The sequence below is a fragment of the Aquarana catesbeiana genome, linkage group LG07 (genome assembly GCF_042186555.1).
Source record: "Aquarana catesbeiana isolate 2022-GZ linkage group LG07, ASM4218655v1, whole genome shotgun sequence".
In the NCBI taxonomy this organism is placed as follows: Eukaryota; Metazoa; Chordata; class Amphibia; order Anura; family Ranidae; genus Aquarana; species Aquarana catesbeiana.
In genome coordinates, this window is record NC_133330.1 from 138,894,204 (window position 1) to 138,908,142 (window position 13,939).

Below are 13,939 nucleotides of genomic sequence, written 5' to 3' on the forward strand. Positions count from 1 at the left end.
CTGTGAGCCAGGGGGAGGTGGACCCATAGATGCTGGTACCCCAACCCCTGTGTCACTGGTGGTAGTAGGAGCTTGCTCAGCCAACAATCTTTTTTGCCATTCAAAAACGATTGCACCTTGATAGTCAAGTAGGTCTCTATTATATTTCTTCTTTTTTTTGTTTTTTTGATCCCTATCCTCTTTCTCAAGTATTTTCAAAAGAGAAAGCGACCTTTCTTTATATTCACTACTCTCCTTGAGGGGATTGAGTTTGTCTTTAATAACCTTAATCTCCTCATCCAATCTAGCAAGTTTAGTGTTCTTCGGCTCAATCAGGAATTTAAGGGGATTAATCCCTGCCGTATTGAAGCAGCTGAACCAGTCCTCAAGTTGCGGGCTGACCTCCCACCTAAGGCTTCTAGGGACCATACCATTCTTTACATATGTCTCCAAATATGCTCCCACTGTGTATGTGTCTCTGAAACAGTTAAGTTTTTGAGCCTTCTGAATAAACCACTGAGGTCACCCTCATCTTCCTTAAAAACCTCAAAAACACCATCAGTGTTAACCACCCTTGTGGGTCTGTAATCAAAAATATCCATACCTCTACTTATTAGAGAAAAAAAACTTTACATTTTGAACTAAATCAAATAAGTGAAAGACTGCAGTAAAAATACAAAATAGCATTGCATAAATAAAAAAGAAAAATTACTGCGCTAACACAAAAAATAGCTGCAGTTCTGAAATTGTGGGATATACACAATCAAATAGAATAATGGTTAAATAAGAACCGCGCTGCAAACAAGTGTATTATAATATAAATAGATCTCTGAGGGATCCTACATAAATATAAAAAAAAAAAAACACTAAACACACCCCATGTGAAAAATAAACAATACGGAAAATCACACCAGTGAAATAATAAAGTCCAAAATTTCTAATAATGTTCAATAAGGTGCAATGAAGCTAATAAATCCTTCCGGAGACACCACGTGAAAGAATCCACCACCAGGTAAAATAAATGCAGCAGAGACATGGTGTCTGGCCTCAATTCCCTGTGTCAAAATAGGGACTTGGTGATTAGACCTGCTGATAAGGGTGGGGGCATTATTATTTTAGACAGAAAGGATTATTTGGCCGAGATGCATAGGATCCTTGACGATCGGGACACTTATACTCCTCTTAGATTGGATTCTAAAGCCCAGTATAAAAAGGAGTTGGAAGCACTGATCCAGAGTGGTTTTGAACAGGGAATTCTAAACAATAAGGAGAAACTACATTTAGTACCCAAAGCCCCACATACTCCGGTGATTTATTATCTACCGAAGATTCACAAACATTCTACCTGTCCCCCAGGACGCCCTATAGTAAGTTGCATTGATTCCATCACATCCCGGGTGGGCAGGTATATAGATTTTTATTTACAACCATTGGTTGGTAAAATGCCTTCACATATCAAAGATTCACATCACTTTATCAACCTTCTTGCTGACTATACCCCTAATTCAAGGTGGTGGTTGGTAACAGCTGACGTTACATCATTGTATACAATAATACCGCATAACTTGGGGCTATTTGCAGTTGAATATTTTTTAAGGCGAGATTCAAGAGATACAATCATTACTTCCCTCATTCAACCTTGCTACTATTACTGAGGTTGCGAAACTTTTATCTAACACTCATCTAACCACCTGCCCCCTGGATCCTGCTCCCTCACAAATGCTACGCTCACCCTCTGACTCGATTCTACACTCTCTACATTTTCAACCTCTCCCTCTCTCGTGGCATCTTCCCAAACTCTCTAAAACATGCGCTAGTCACCCCCATACTTAAAAAGCCCTCACTGGACCCCACCAATCCCAACAACTTACGTCCCATCTCCTTACTTGCCTTCTCCTCCAAACTTCTTGAAAGACTGGTCTACAACTGACTAAGCGACCATCTGACCATGAATAAACTTCTTGATTCTCTTCAGTCCGGTTTTCGCCCTCAACACTCCACGAAAACTGCACTCCTTAAACTCTCAAATTACCTACTAACGGCTAAAACCAGTGGACACTATTCTGTACTACTTCTTGATCTCTCTGCTGCCTTTGACACAGTGGACCACCCCCTCCTCCTCAATAAACTCTACTCCTTTGGTCTCCGTGACTGTACTCTTCGTTGGTTCTCATCCTACCTATCCCACCGCTCCTTCAGTGTCACTTACAACTCTACTTCCTCCTCTCCTCTTCCTTTCTCCGTTGGGGTCCCCCAAGATTCTGTTCTTGGACCTCTCCTTTTCTCAATCTACACCACCTCCTTGTCAGTTGATTGCCTCCCATGACTTTAAATATCATCTCTACACTGATGACACCCAAATCTATCTCTCCACCCCCCAGCTCTCTCCATCTGTCTCCTCATGCATTACCAACTTACTAACAGACATATCGGCCTGGATGTCACATCACTTCCTCAAACTCAACCTATCCAAAACCGAGCTCATGATATTTCCTCCTTTAGGTGTCACTTCCCCCGATTTCTCTGTCAATATCAACGGCTCAACTATCAACCCATCTCCCCACGCCAAGGTCCTAGGTGTAATCCTGGACTCTGAACTAACCTTTCGACCCCACATTCTATCACTATCCAAAATTTGCTGCCTCAATCTCCGCAACATCTCCAAGATACGCCCCTTCCTAACCAATGTCACCACAAAGCTTCTAATCCACTCCCTGGTCATCTCCCGTCTCGACTACTGCAACTCCATCCTCATTGGTTTACCTCTAAATGGGCTATCCTCACTTCAGTCCATCATGAACGCTGCTGCAAGGCTCATCCACCTCACAAACTGCTCAGTGTCTGCTACACCCCTCTGCCAATCCCTCCATTGGTTGCCACTCAGTCACCGAATTAAATTCAAGATACTAACTTTAACTTACAAAGCCATCCACAACCTGGCCCCCAGCTACATCTCTAACCTAGTCACAAAATACCAACCTAATCCTCCCAAGACCTCCTGCTCTCAAACTCCCTTGTCACCTCATCCCATGCTCGCCTTCAGGACTTCTCCAGAGCCTCTCCCATCCTCTGGAATGCTCTACCGCAATCCGTCCGATTTTCTCCTACTTTATCCACTTTAAGACGATCCCTGAAAACTCATCTCTCCAGAGAAGCCTTTCTGGCCCCCACCTAACAACTGTACACTTATTTTCTCAATCAGCACATCACCCACAGTTATTACCTCTTGTATGTCTTGACCTTCCCTCTTAGATTGTAAGCTCTAAGAAGCAGGGCCCTCTGATTTCTACTGTAATAAAGTGTATTGTATTTGTACTGTCTACCCTCAAGTTGTAAAGCGCTACGTAAACTGTTGGCGCTATATAAATCCTGTATAATAATAATAATAGTCAAGTTGAGATCAGTTTCCTAGACTTGAAAATTGGTATTAAGGATGGCCAGTTTACTATGGCTACCTTTTTTAAAAGTACGGATCATAACTCATATACCTACTGATAGCTGCCACCATGAGGCCTGGTTAAGATCGGTGCCAAAAAAACAACTTCTACGTCTGAGGCGTAACTGTTCTGATCATGTTGAGTTCTTGTTTGAGGCGAATAGCTTGATCAAACGTTTTCTTGAAAAGGGTTATTTTGAGGTTTCCCTTATGAATACCCTTGAAGAAGTGGCAGTGCTGGATAGGAATGAGTTATTGAAGGTTAAAACATCTAACCAAGATAGGATACCTTCTATCCCTTTTATAACCACGTATTCTATACAGCACAGAAATGTGGATACGTTCATTAAAATACATTGGCATATTCTTACAAATGACCAAATATTGGGGGGTGTTCTTCCAGCTAAACCGCAAGTGATTTTTAAAGGGGCTCCCTCCCTTAGAAGTAGAGTGGCCCCCAATGTTCTTGACCCTCCCCCAATTAAGAAGGGATTTTTTGAGAGTCTGACTGGCTTCTATCAATGTAGAAGGTGTAGGGTGTGTTCTATCAGTGGATGCACACATTGAAGAACCCACAGATTTGTTTCTACCAGCACTTTGGAGGAATTTGAGATCAAACCATTCGTCACATGTGCGACCGAACGGTTGTTTATCTCCTCCAATGCCCTTGTAGGCTACAGTATGTCGGGAGGACTAAGCGCCCTCTTTCGGTTAGGTTGAACGAACATGTGACGAACATTTTGACCGGTTTTCCTAAAGATCCTGTTTCTAGACACTATCTTGAGGTCCACAATCGCAATCCTGCCAAGAGGATTTTTCTAGGGATTGATAAGTACACCTCCCACTGGAGGGGTGGGTCTCTATTACGTGGTATTTCAAGATTAGAAATGGCATAGATATATAAGATTAAATGTTACACCCCCTTTGGGCTCAATGTGGAGATAGATCTTAATGCCTTTATAGATAATTCTTAAGTATTTTTTAACTTGTGAACTTGATGTGAACCCTCTGTGGCTTTACCTTATCTAATTAACTTTTCTTTTTATATGGGGGTTTTTCCTATTTCTATCTATTTCCTATCTTTCAGTTTTTTGGCCAGCACTGTTGCTCTGTGATTATTTATTATCATTGCTAGCCATTTTTTGGTGATCAATATTATCCCCTTTTTATGTGGGTATTCTGGAAACCACTATTTTTGTTTATTTCATTGGATTCTGTTGATTTGTTATCCAAATTTTATTATTATATTTCATTTCATTTGTGTAATTTTTTCTCTAATTTTTTATTTTTATTTTTTTTTTTATTTTATTTTTATTTTCACATATTTTTTATTTTTATTTTATTTATTTTTATTTTTTATTTTTATGCGCAATGCAATCAATTTCCTAATACGTTTACCTTATTGGTTTATTTTCATTTGGTATTAATTAATTAATTATTTTTTGAGTCATGTTTAGTCTCATTCTTTCACTAGATGGTGTTATGTGACCCTTGTCCTTTTAAGAGTTTTTTAGGGTCGTTGTATTTGGATTGTGTCTTCCATCGATGCAATGTCCTAATTGGTTTCTTGTATTGTTTCCTAAGTCGCTTCTTAATTATTTAATTTTATTTATTTGTAATTTTCTTTTTCACTCAGTCTATCAGCCCATCTAGTGCTTTCTGTTTACTTCTTATTTTCGTTTTGGAGACCTGGTGTTGCCACTCATGCTTCACAAAGAGGCGTGGTTTCCAGGTATATTTATAGCGATGAGTCAGAGCGTCGCCCGTTCCCTAGACGATGTCTTTCTAAGACGAAACGTACGTCGGAAGGTTGACGCGCTGACGTCATCGCTGGGTATCTCGTCTTGAACGGGTGTTCGCTGCTGTATTTTTATCCTTGCTTTTTAACTCTGCTGTTTATGTAAGTGCAATAATCTATTTAATAAATTGTTTATACCTACTGATTTGCGCTATGGAGAGCTGGCTTTTTATTCTTTTTGGGTCCTCCCTGCTGCTTGTATATTGATCCTTTGGACAGAGCCACCTTGGTCTGCCTGGTCTGCCTGGCTGTGATGGTCATCCTCCCCCTACAATGTCGCTCATATCAGGACGTTAATTCGATTGTGCGCCTGGTTTATTTACAAGCTGTTTCACAGCTTGCCGTTGGTAAGCATTTATTTTACCTGGTGGTGGATTCTTTCACGTGGTGTCTCCGGAAGGATTTATTAGTTTCATTGCTACTCTTTGGACATTATTTGAAACGTTGGACTTTATTATTTCACTGGTGTGATTTTCCATATTGTTTATTTTTCACATGGGGTGTGTTTAGTGTTTTTTTTTTTTTTTTATGTAGGATCCCTCAGAGATCTATTTATAGTATAATACACTTGTTTGCAACGCGGTTCTTATGTAACCATTATTCTATTTGATTGTGTATATCCCACAATTTCAGAACTGCAGCTATTTTTTGTGTTAGCGCAGTAATTTTTTTTATTTATTTATGAAATCCTGATACCACCTTAGGCAGAAAAAAGCTGTTAATTCTGATACCCCTCTAGATAAGACAACCAGAAACTCGATCTTCTGGCCAAAAGAACCAAAGGAATATGGTGTATTGGTTCAGAAGGCTGTTTTTGTAAAAACAGACCATTCAATATCCCATGGGCACAAGGGAGACTTAACTGGCAGAATTAAAAGCTACACCCCTTGGACAAAAAGCCTGGACTAAGGAATGAGAGGCGAGTGGCCTCTAAAAAGAAAAAAAGAAATATTAATAAGGCTGAGAACTGACCCTGATGTGCTCAAGGCCAGTTTAATTTCTACTCCTTATTGTAGAAAGACGAGACTTCTGCCACTGGCATACCTTTGAGGATGCCAACCTCTGGATTCATGCCAGGAAACATACGCCTTCCAGGCTCTGTGATAGACGAGCCTGGAGGCCGGCCCCCTAGCATTAACCAGAGTAGAGAGAACTGGACCCGAGAGCCCATGACTTTTCAGGATGTAGGTATCAGTCAAACCATCCAGTTTAGATTCCGTAAGGAAGGATGGAATACTAGTCCCTGCAAGAGCAGGTCTGGGCATAGTGGAAGAATCCACAGTCTTCCTACCACCATCTTTACGATTCCTGTATATCAAGGCCTTCTGGGCCAGGCTGGAGCCACCAGAATAACCGGTTACTTCCCCACCCTGATCCTGTGAAGAAGACGCCGAAGGAGCGGAACCGGAGAAAAACACCTAGGTCAGAAAAAAATGATCCCAAGGAATTATCAATGCGTGTGTTCCGCATGCTAGTGGACCCTTTGTTCTTGACAAAAAAAGTTGTCTGTTTTCATGTTGAACCTGGAGGCTAGAAGATCTACACCAGGGGTACCCCATTTCCGGCATATAGCCTGAAATATGGAGGGGTGTAGAGACCATTGTCCTGGACACAGCTGCTGGCGGCTTAGATAATCCCCCTGCCAAATTTCCATCCTTGGAATGAAGACTGCAGATAGGCAAGGAACATGCCTCTCTGTCCAAACAAAAAATGGTTCACCTCCCTCTAGGCATTCGGACTCCTGGTTCCTGCTTGATGGATATAGGTCACTGCTGTAGCATTGTTGGATTGTATCTGGACAGGGCAGCCTTGTAACCTGTAAGTCCAGGCCCTGAGGGTCAAACGTACTGAATCTCCTGAATATTGGCGGACAGGAACCTTTCGGTTTGGACCACTTTCCTTGGAGCGAAAGCTCCTCTAGGATTGCACCCCAGCTTATAAGGCTGGTATCAGTAGTTACCACTTTCCCGGTGACTGGAAAAAGGGATTTTCCTGCAGACTTTTGGCTAGCAACCACCAACAGAGGCTCTTACGTACTTCTAACGTCAGGCACCTGGGAAAAACTAATGCCGCGTACACACGAGCGGACTTTACGGCAGACTTTGCTCGGCTGACTTTTCACCAGATTTTGTCCGCTAGGTGCGCCGGACTTAAAAACGGACGGACTTGGACACACACAATCACTCCAAAAGTCCGATGGTTTTGAACGCGGTGAAGTACAGCACGTACGACGGCACTAGAAAAAGGAAGTTCAAGCCCCACTACGGCACCCTTTGGGCTCCTTCTGCTAATCTCGTGTTTATCTCGTGTTAGTAGAAGTTTGGTTAGAGACGATTCGCGCTTTTCACACTTCAGCTTATTTTGATCGTTTTCTGTGGTTCATTTTGTGCTTGTGAGGTTTGTATCTGCTTTTCAGTGCGTGTTGGTCAGTTCGTAACCTGCCTAGCAGGCTGTTCTGGTCCGCTCGTTCCTGATTTTCAGGTTGTTCTTCATAGGCCTTGCTGTTCTTCAGTGCGTTTGTTATAAGTTTGTTTGTTTGACCAGCCGACCGTTTTGAAGCCATGTCGCGTGGACGTACTTGTTCTCGAGTTCGTGCTGCATGGGGACTTGGTGTTGGGGTTAATACTTTGACCCGAGTCCAGTCCATGAACAGGGCGAGGAGGAGTTCATGGATGAAGAATTGGTTGCGCCAGCGTGACCAATTTTCGCATATGCCTTTGCTCCGTGAGATCCGTGAGAATAATCCTGAGGATTTCAGGAATTATCTCTGGATGACGGACCCCGTTTTTGAACGTCTGCTGGCTAAGCTGACCCCCTATATCAGCAGGCAGGATACCTGCATGAGGCAAGCCATCAGTGCGGAGCAGAGGCTAGTTGCCACTTTACGTTACTTGGCGACTGGGAGAAGTCTTCAGGACTTGAAGTTCTTGACAGGCATCTCCCCCCAGGCTCTGGGGATCATAATCCCAGAGACCTGTTCTGCCATCATTCAGGTCCTGCAGAAGGACTATATGAAGGTAAGTTTTATCCTTTAAAATTACATGATATGTATTAAATGTTTGCTAATGTAATGTCTAAATGTCCTCGTTACCTAATTACCATGCTTGGAATATGCTGTGAATGTCCCCTTTATCTTCATGCATACCTGTTTTTTTACATGAATCCTTTTTTGCCCTACATGCATATTTACCTTCAATAACCTCCCCACCATGCAATCCTGGGTCCATTTATATCTCTAGCCTATAGTCCCTTGAACAATGTATATTGTCAGCTCCATTGTACTGTTTGACCCTCCCCCACCCCCTCAAATGTTTGAAACTGTCAGGTTTGTTTTTGACCCTAATTAGAACTCTTCCCCCACCCCCTCAAATGTTTGAAACTGTCAGGTGTGTTTATTAACCAAATTAGAACCCGCCCCCCACCCCCTCAAATGTTTGAAACTGTCAGGTGTGTTTTTGACCCTAATTAGAACCCCTCCCCCACCCCCTCAAATGTTTGAAACTGTCAGGTGTGTTTTTCACCCTAATTAGAACCCCTCCACCACCCCCTCAAAATGTTTGAAACTGTCAGGTGTGTTTATTAACCAAATTAGAACCCGTCCCCCACCCCCTCAAATGTTTAAAACTGTCAGGTGTGTTTTTGACCCTAATTAGAACCCCTCCCCCGACTCCCTCAAATGTTTTAAACTGTCAGGTGTGTTTTTGACCCTAATTAGAACCCCTCCCCCACCCCTTCAAATATTTGAAACTGTCAGGTGTGTTTATTAACCAAATTAGAACCCGTCCCCCACCCCCTCAAATGTTTGAAACTGTCAGGTGTGTTTATTAACCAAATTAGAACCCCTTCCCCACCCCCTCAAATGTTTGAAACTGTCAGGTGTGTTTATTAACCAAATTAGAACCTGTCCCCCACCCCCTCAAATGTTTGAAACTGTCAGGTGTGTTTATTAACCAAATTAGAACCCCTCCCCCACCCCCTCAAATGTTTGAAACTGTCAGGTGTGTTTCTTAACCAAATTAGAACCCCTCCCCCACCCCCTCAAATGTTTGAAACTGTCAGGTGTGTTTCTTAACCAAATTAGAAACCCTCCCCCACCCTCTCAAATGTTTGAAACTGTCAGGTGTGTTTTTGACCCTAATTAGAACCCCTCCCCCACCCCCTCAAATGTTTGAAACTGTCAGGTGTGTTTATTAACCAAATTAGAACCCGCCCCCCCAACCCCCTCAAATGTTTGAAACTGTCAGGTGTGTTTTTGATCCTAATTAGAACCCCTCCCCCACCCCCTCAAATGTTTGAAACTGTCAGGTGTGTTTTTCACCCTAATTAGAACCCCTCCACCACACCCTCAAATGTTTGAAACTGTCAGGTGTGTTTCTTAACCAAATTAGAACCCCTCCCCCACTCCCTTAAATGTTTTAAACTGTCAGGTGTGTTTTTGACCCTAATTAGAACCCCTCCCCCACCCCTTCAAATATTTGAAACTGTCAGGTGTGTTTATTAACCAAATTAGAACCTGTCCCCCACCCCCTCAAATGTTTGAAACTGTCAGGTGTGTTTATTAACCAAATTAGAACCCCTCCCCCACCCCCTCAAATGTTTGAAACTGTCAGGTGTGTTTCTTAACCAAATTAGAACCCCTCCCCCACCCCCTAAAATGTTTGAAACTGTCAGGTGTGTTTCTTAACCAAATTAAAACCCCTCCCCCACCCTCTCAAATGTTTGAAACTGTCAGGTGTGCTTTTGACCCAATTTAGAACCCCTCCCCCCACATTATAATAGATCAATGGGCCATCAGAGGGGGTGAGTAATCTTATAAGTGGGCCTTATGTTTTTTATAATTAAAGTAACCAAAAAACATATTAATAATGTTCGCCTGCTGTTGTTCAAGAAAGTTTTTGTGTAATCTGATATCCAAGTTATGTTTAAAAGTACTTATCTTATTTTTTTTTTTTTCACTCCACAGTTTCCTTCCAGTACACAGGAATGGCAGACTTTGGCCTCCCAGTTCGCTGACCATTGGGACTTTCCCAACTGTGTCGGGGCGATTGATGGGAAGCATGTCCACATTGTGCCACCACCCCATTCGGGGTCTTATTTCTACAACTATAAGGGGTTCCATAGTGTAGTTTTGATGGCGGTGGTCTCGGCACATTTGGACTTTATGTTTGTGGACGTGGGGAAGAATGGCCAGATGTCTGACGAAGGAGTCTTTGCACAGACCGAGCTGTGCCAGCGTCTCCAGACTGGTGGCCTGGGATTGCCACCTGATGACCAGAATGTGGATGGACTACCCTCAGTTTTTATCGCTGATGAAGCGTTTGCTCTCAGCAAGCACTTGATGAGGCCGTTCCCCCAAAGGACACTCACCCCTGAGAGGAGGGTATTTAATTACAGGCTGGCCAGAGCAAGAAGAGTTGTGGAGAATGCCTTTGGGATTCTGGCCAGCCGGTTCTGTTTGTTCCTCTCGGCCATAAATCGGGCGGACTATAAAATAAATGTTGTCATGGCTTGCTGCATACTCCATAATTTTTTAAGAAGACATTACGCTACATATCTGACCTCTGTTGGGCCTGAGGTCAGATTTGGAGTTGACCAAACTCTCACAGGCCTGGAAATTGGCCGTATTGGCTTGGCCCCCCAAACTGCACGTCAAGTGCGTGACCGATATGTAAATTACTTTAATGGTTGGGGGGGCATTGCTATTCAAGAAGAGCTCTAATTTCTTTTAAAAATAAAGATAAAAAATTTTGTTCTAAATATCTTTTTTAAAAGATATTTAGAACAAAAAAAATGAAGATAAAAAATTTTGTTCTAAATATCTTGTTTTGATTCTTGTTTGCATTTAGTTTTGTCTGTCTCCTAGTTCACTTGTAGTAGTGGCAAGTGCATTTCCCTTTATGTAATAAGGCCCTTTGTCACTGTAACCACACAAAAATTAGCAAAACATCTTATTGATAAATAATCAGCCACATTACATTGTAGTAGTGAAAACATTTTACTGTATGCACATTGAAAGTTGCATTTTGTAGGAATTTTTTTTTTTTTTTTTTTCCTTATTTAAGGCATATTTTTGAAAAAATAGACCTTGTTTACAAAATTAAAATTAACAACAGTTTTCTTCAAAACATACATAAAAAAAAAGAACTTACAAAGTTCAACATGTGTGAATAACGGTGCTGGTGATGTCACCCTTGTAAAGGCTAAAATTTGCAGATGCTAAAAATGTGTTATTACTAAAGGTTCACGTCAACATGTACTATCTCCCATCATTTTTTTTTTTTTAATAATCAAAATTTTATTCATTTATATAATACATCATTTATACAACATACTATACCCCTACATTCAACCCAATAACAAGACTACACATTACCCCACATATCCCATTTACCGAGGTTTATAAATTACCACAAAAAAAAAAAAAATTATATATATATATATAAATAATAATTGAAAAAAAAAACCAAAACAAAAAAAAACCTTATCAAAATCTATAGTTCTTCCATCCACCCCTATCCTTGTTATTAATTGCTCCAACTCCTTCCTCCAACTACAAACGTGATTAAACAATAATTATAATGTGGCTTCTCCAATTTATAAAGTGAGTAAAAGAGAGAGAAAAAAAAAAATGTATTTACTATCTGTGATGTCCCCACCCCCCTCCTTAATATTAATTTACTCCCTCCCTTCCCCCCATCGTGCAAACATATTAAATACATTGAAAGGGGTTCCCCCTTTCCTAGTTCATATCTTAAATCCCTATAGTTCATAATTCTATAATTTATATTTTGTGCAAAGCAAAAAAAAAAAAAAACACCTTTCTGTGGTTCTCCCCCCCCCCCCATATCCAAGCGTACTTAGATAAAATCTATCTATCTATCTCCCATCATGGGGGAGCAATGTACGTGTTTTGTGTGTGCAATCCCTTTGTTCCTCTCACAAAATAACATTTTTAGGATGAAGGGGTTGCAAACACAAAACAAGTACACTGATATCCCCTGATGGAAGATAGCACATGATGACACACTGTGTGCATCTGCAAATTTTTTATTTTTAATGCTAAAACTTTAAAATTTTAACAAAAAACAAACTTGACAATGAAATGAAGAACATGATTGATGTTTTTAGGCAAAACGTTATTATATTCTGCCCAAAGACATCAATCACATTCTTCATTTCCTGTTGTTGATGTAAAAAATTAATATGAAACGTTGGTTATAAGTTGTGGACAATTGCCTTTTTTAGTCCACAAAAATTTAGAAGACAGGATCTAAATTCCCTCTGAACAACAATTCTAAACAAGACACATTTTCATGCAAGTTTCACAGATGCAGACACCTCAATGATCTCCTATGTGTATTACCCCTCAAAAATGTATTTATGGTCACATAGTACACTAATGCTCGTGAGTCCAGATGTGGAAACAGCTGCCGTGTCCTGTCCTTACATTACACTGAATCATTTTTGAAGAAGCATTATATTTTCAAACACACCACATCACCAAATTTTGGGAATACGACAAATTATCAAGACCTAAATGTATGTCCAACCCTGTAACTTCGTATTTGGCGAAAAAATAACGTCATTTTCTTAGTATCATATGTATTTTGCAAAGAACGGTCTTTACGAACGATGCTGTATTAACGAAAAAAATATGGATCAGCATGCAAGTTAAGTATTTCACTAGGAACACACAAGTACTTACTTTTTTAAGCAGCTTCTTTATTCGCCAATATTGTTTTGGCTCCCTACTTTTGATGTCAGACAACCGCTTCCTCAATTGTTCTTTCGACCATTTAGTGCCAAATTTAGCTTCTAGAGCGGTTACAACTGAGGACATTATTTTGTCCTTACGCATATTCGGTCGTGCGTACGGTCCTTTTTTCCCATCGTAGTCCTCCCTTCTCAATATGAACACCATCTCCACCATCTCTTCAAAAGCCATGTTGGTGGCTTATATCTCCTCCTGGATGTGGATGCTTGTGGCTCCGGGCTTTCCTTCACGCTACTTCCACTTAATCTCTCCGCCATCTTTCTCGATATACTCCCACTGCGCAACAAAGAGTGAAGGGGCGGGGACAAATCATACTAAAGAACGCTAGGGGCGGGCGATGCAGGCGGAGCATGACACATGCGCAGTGTATATAAAGCTATTACGATGGCCTACGTATGTCCATGCGGAAGTAGCGAACGTCAGAAACGAAGGTAAGATTAAACGTAGGTGTGTGTGTGTGTGTGTGTGTGTGTGTGTGTATATGTGTCCCCTAGATTCTTCAAAAAAAAATCCAGGGAGTTCTGACTGACATAACAGTTTTGATCGTGTGTCTTGTCTTTCAGCAAAAATGAATCCCTTTAAGGAGGCTGATTTTTTGTCCAGATTTATAGATTTATATCAGGAAAACAAAAACCTGTCGGAGGTCAAACACCCACTATATTACAATAGAGATGTAAGGAAGGCAACACTGAGCACACTTTTAGAATTTGTGAAGACTCAAGTCCCCCAGGCAGACCTCAAGTTTGTGGACAAGAAAATTGGTATCTTGCGAAACATGTATAAGCGGGAACACAATAAAATCCAGGAGTCGCTCAGATCCGGAGCAGCAGCTGGCCAGGTTTATGTACCCAAGCTGTGGTGCTACCACAAAATGCGATTCCTGGATGACCAGACAGAAGCCAGGCAATCACTTTCGACCCCCCCCCCCTTCCCTCCACCCTTCCCTCCAGCC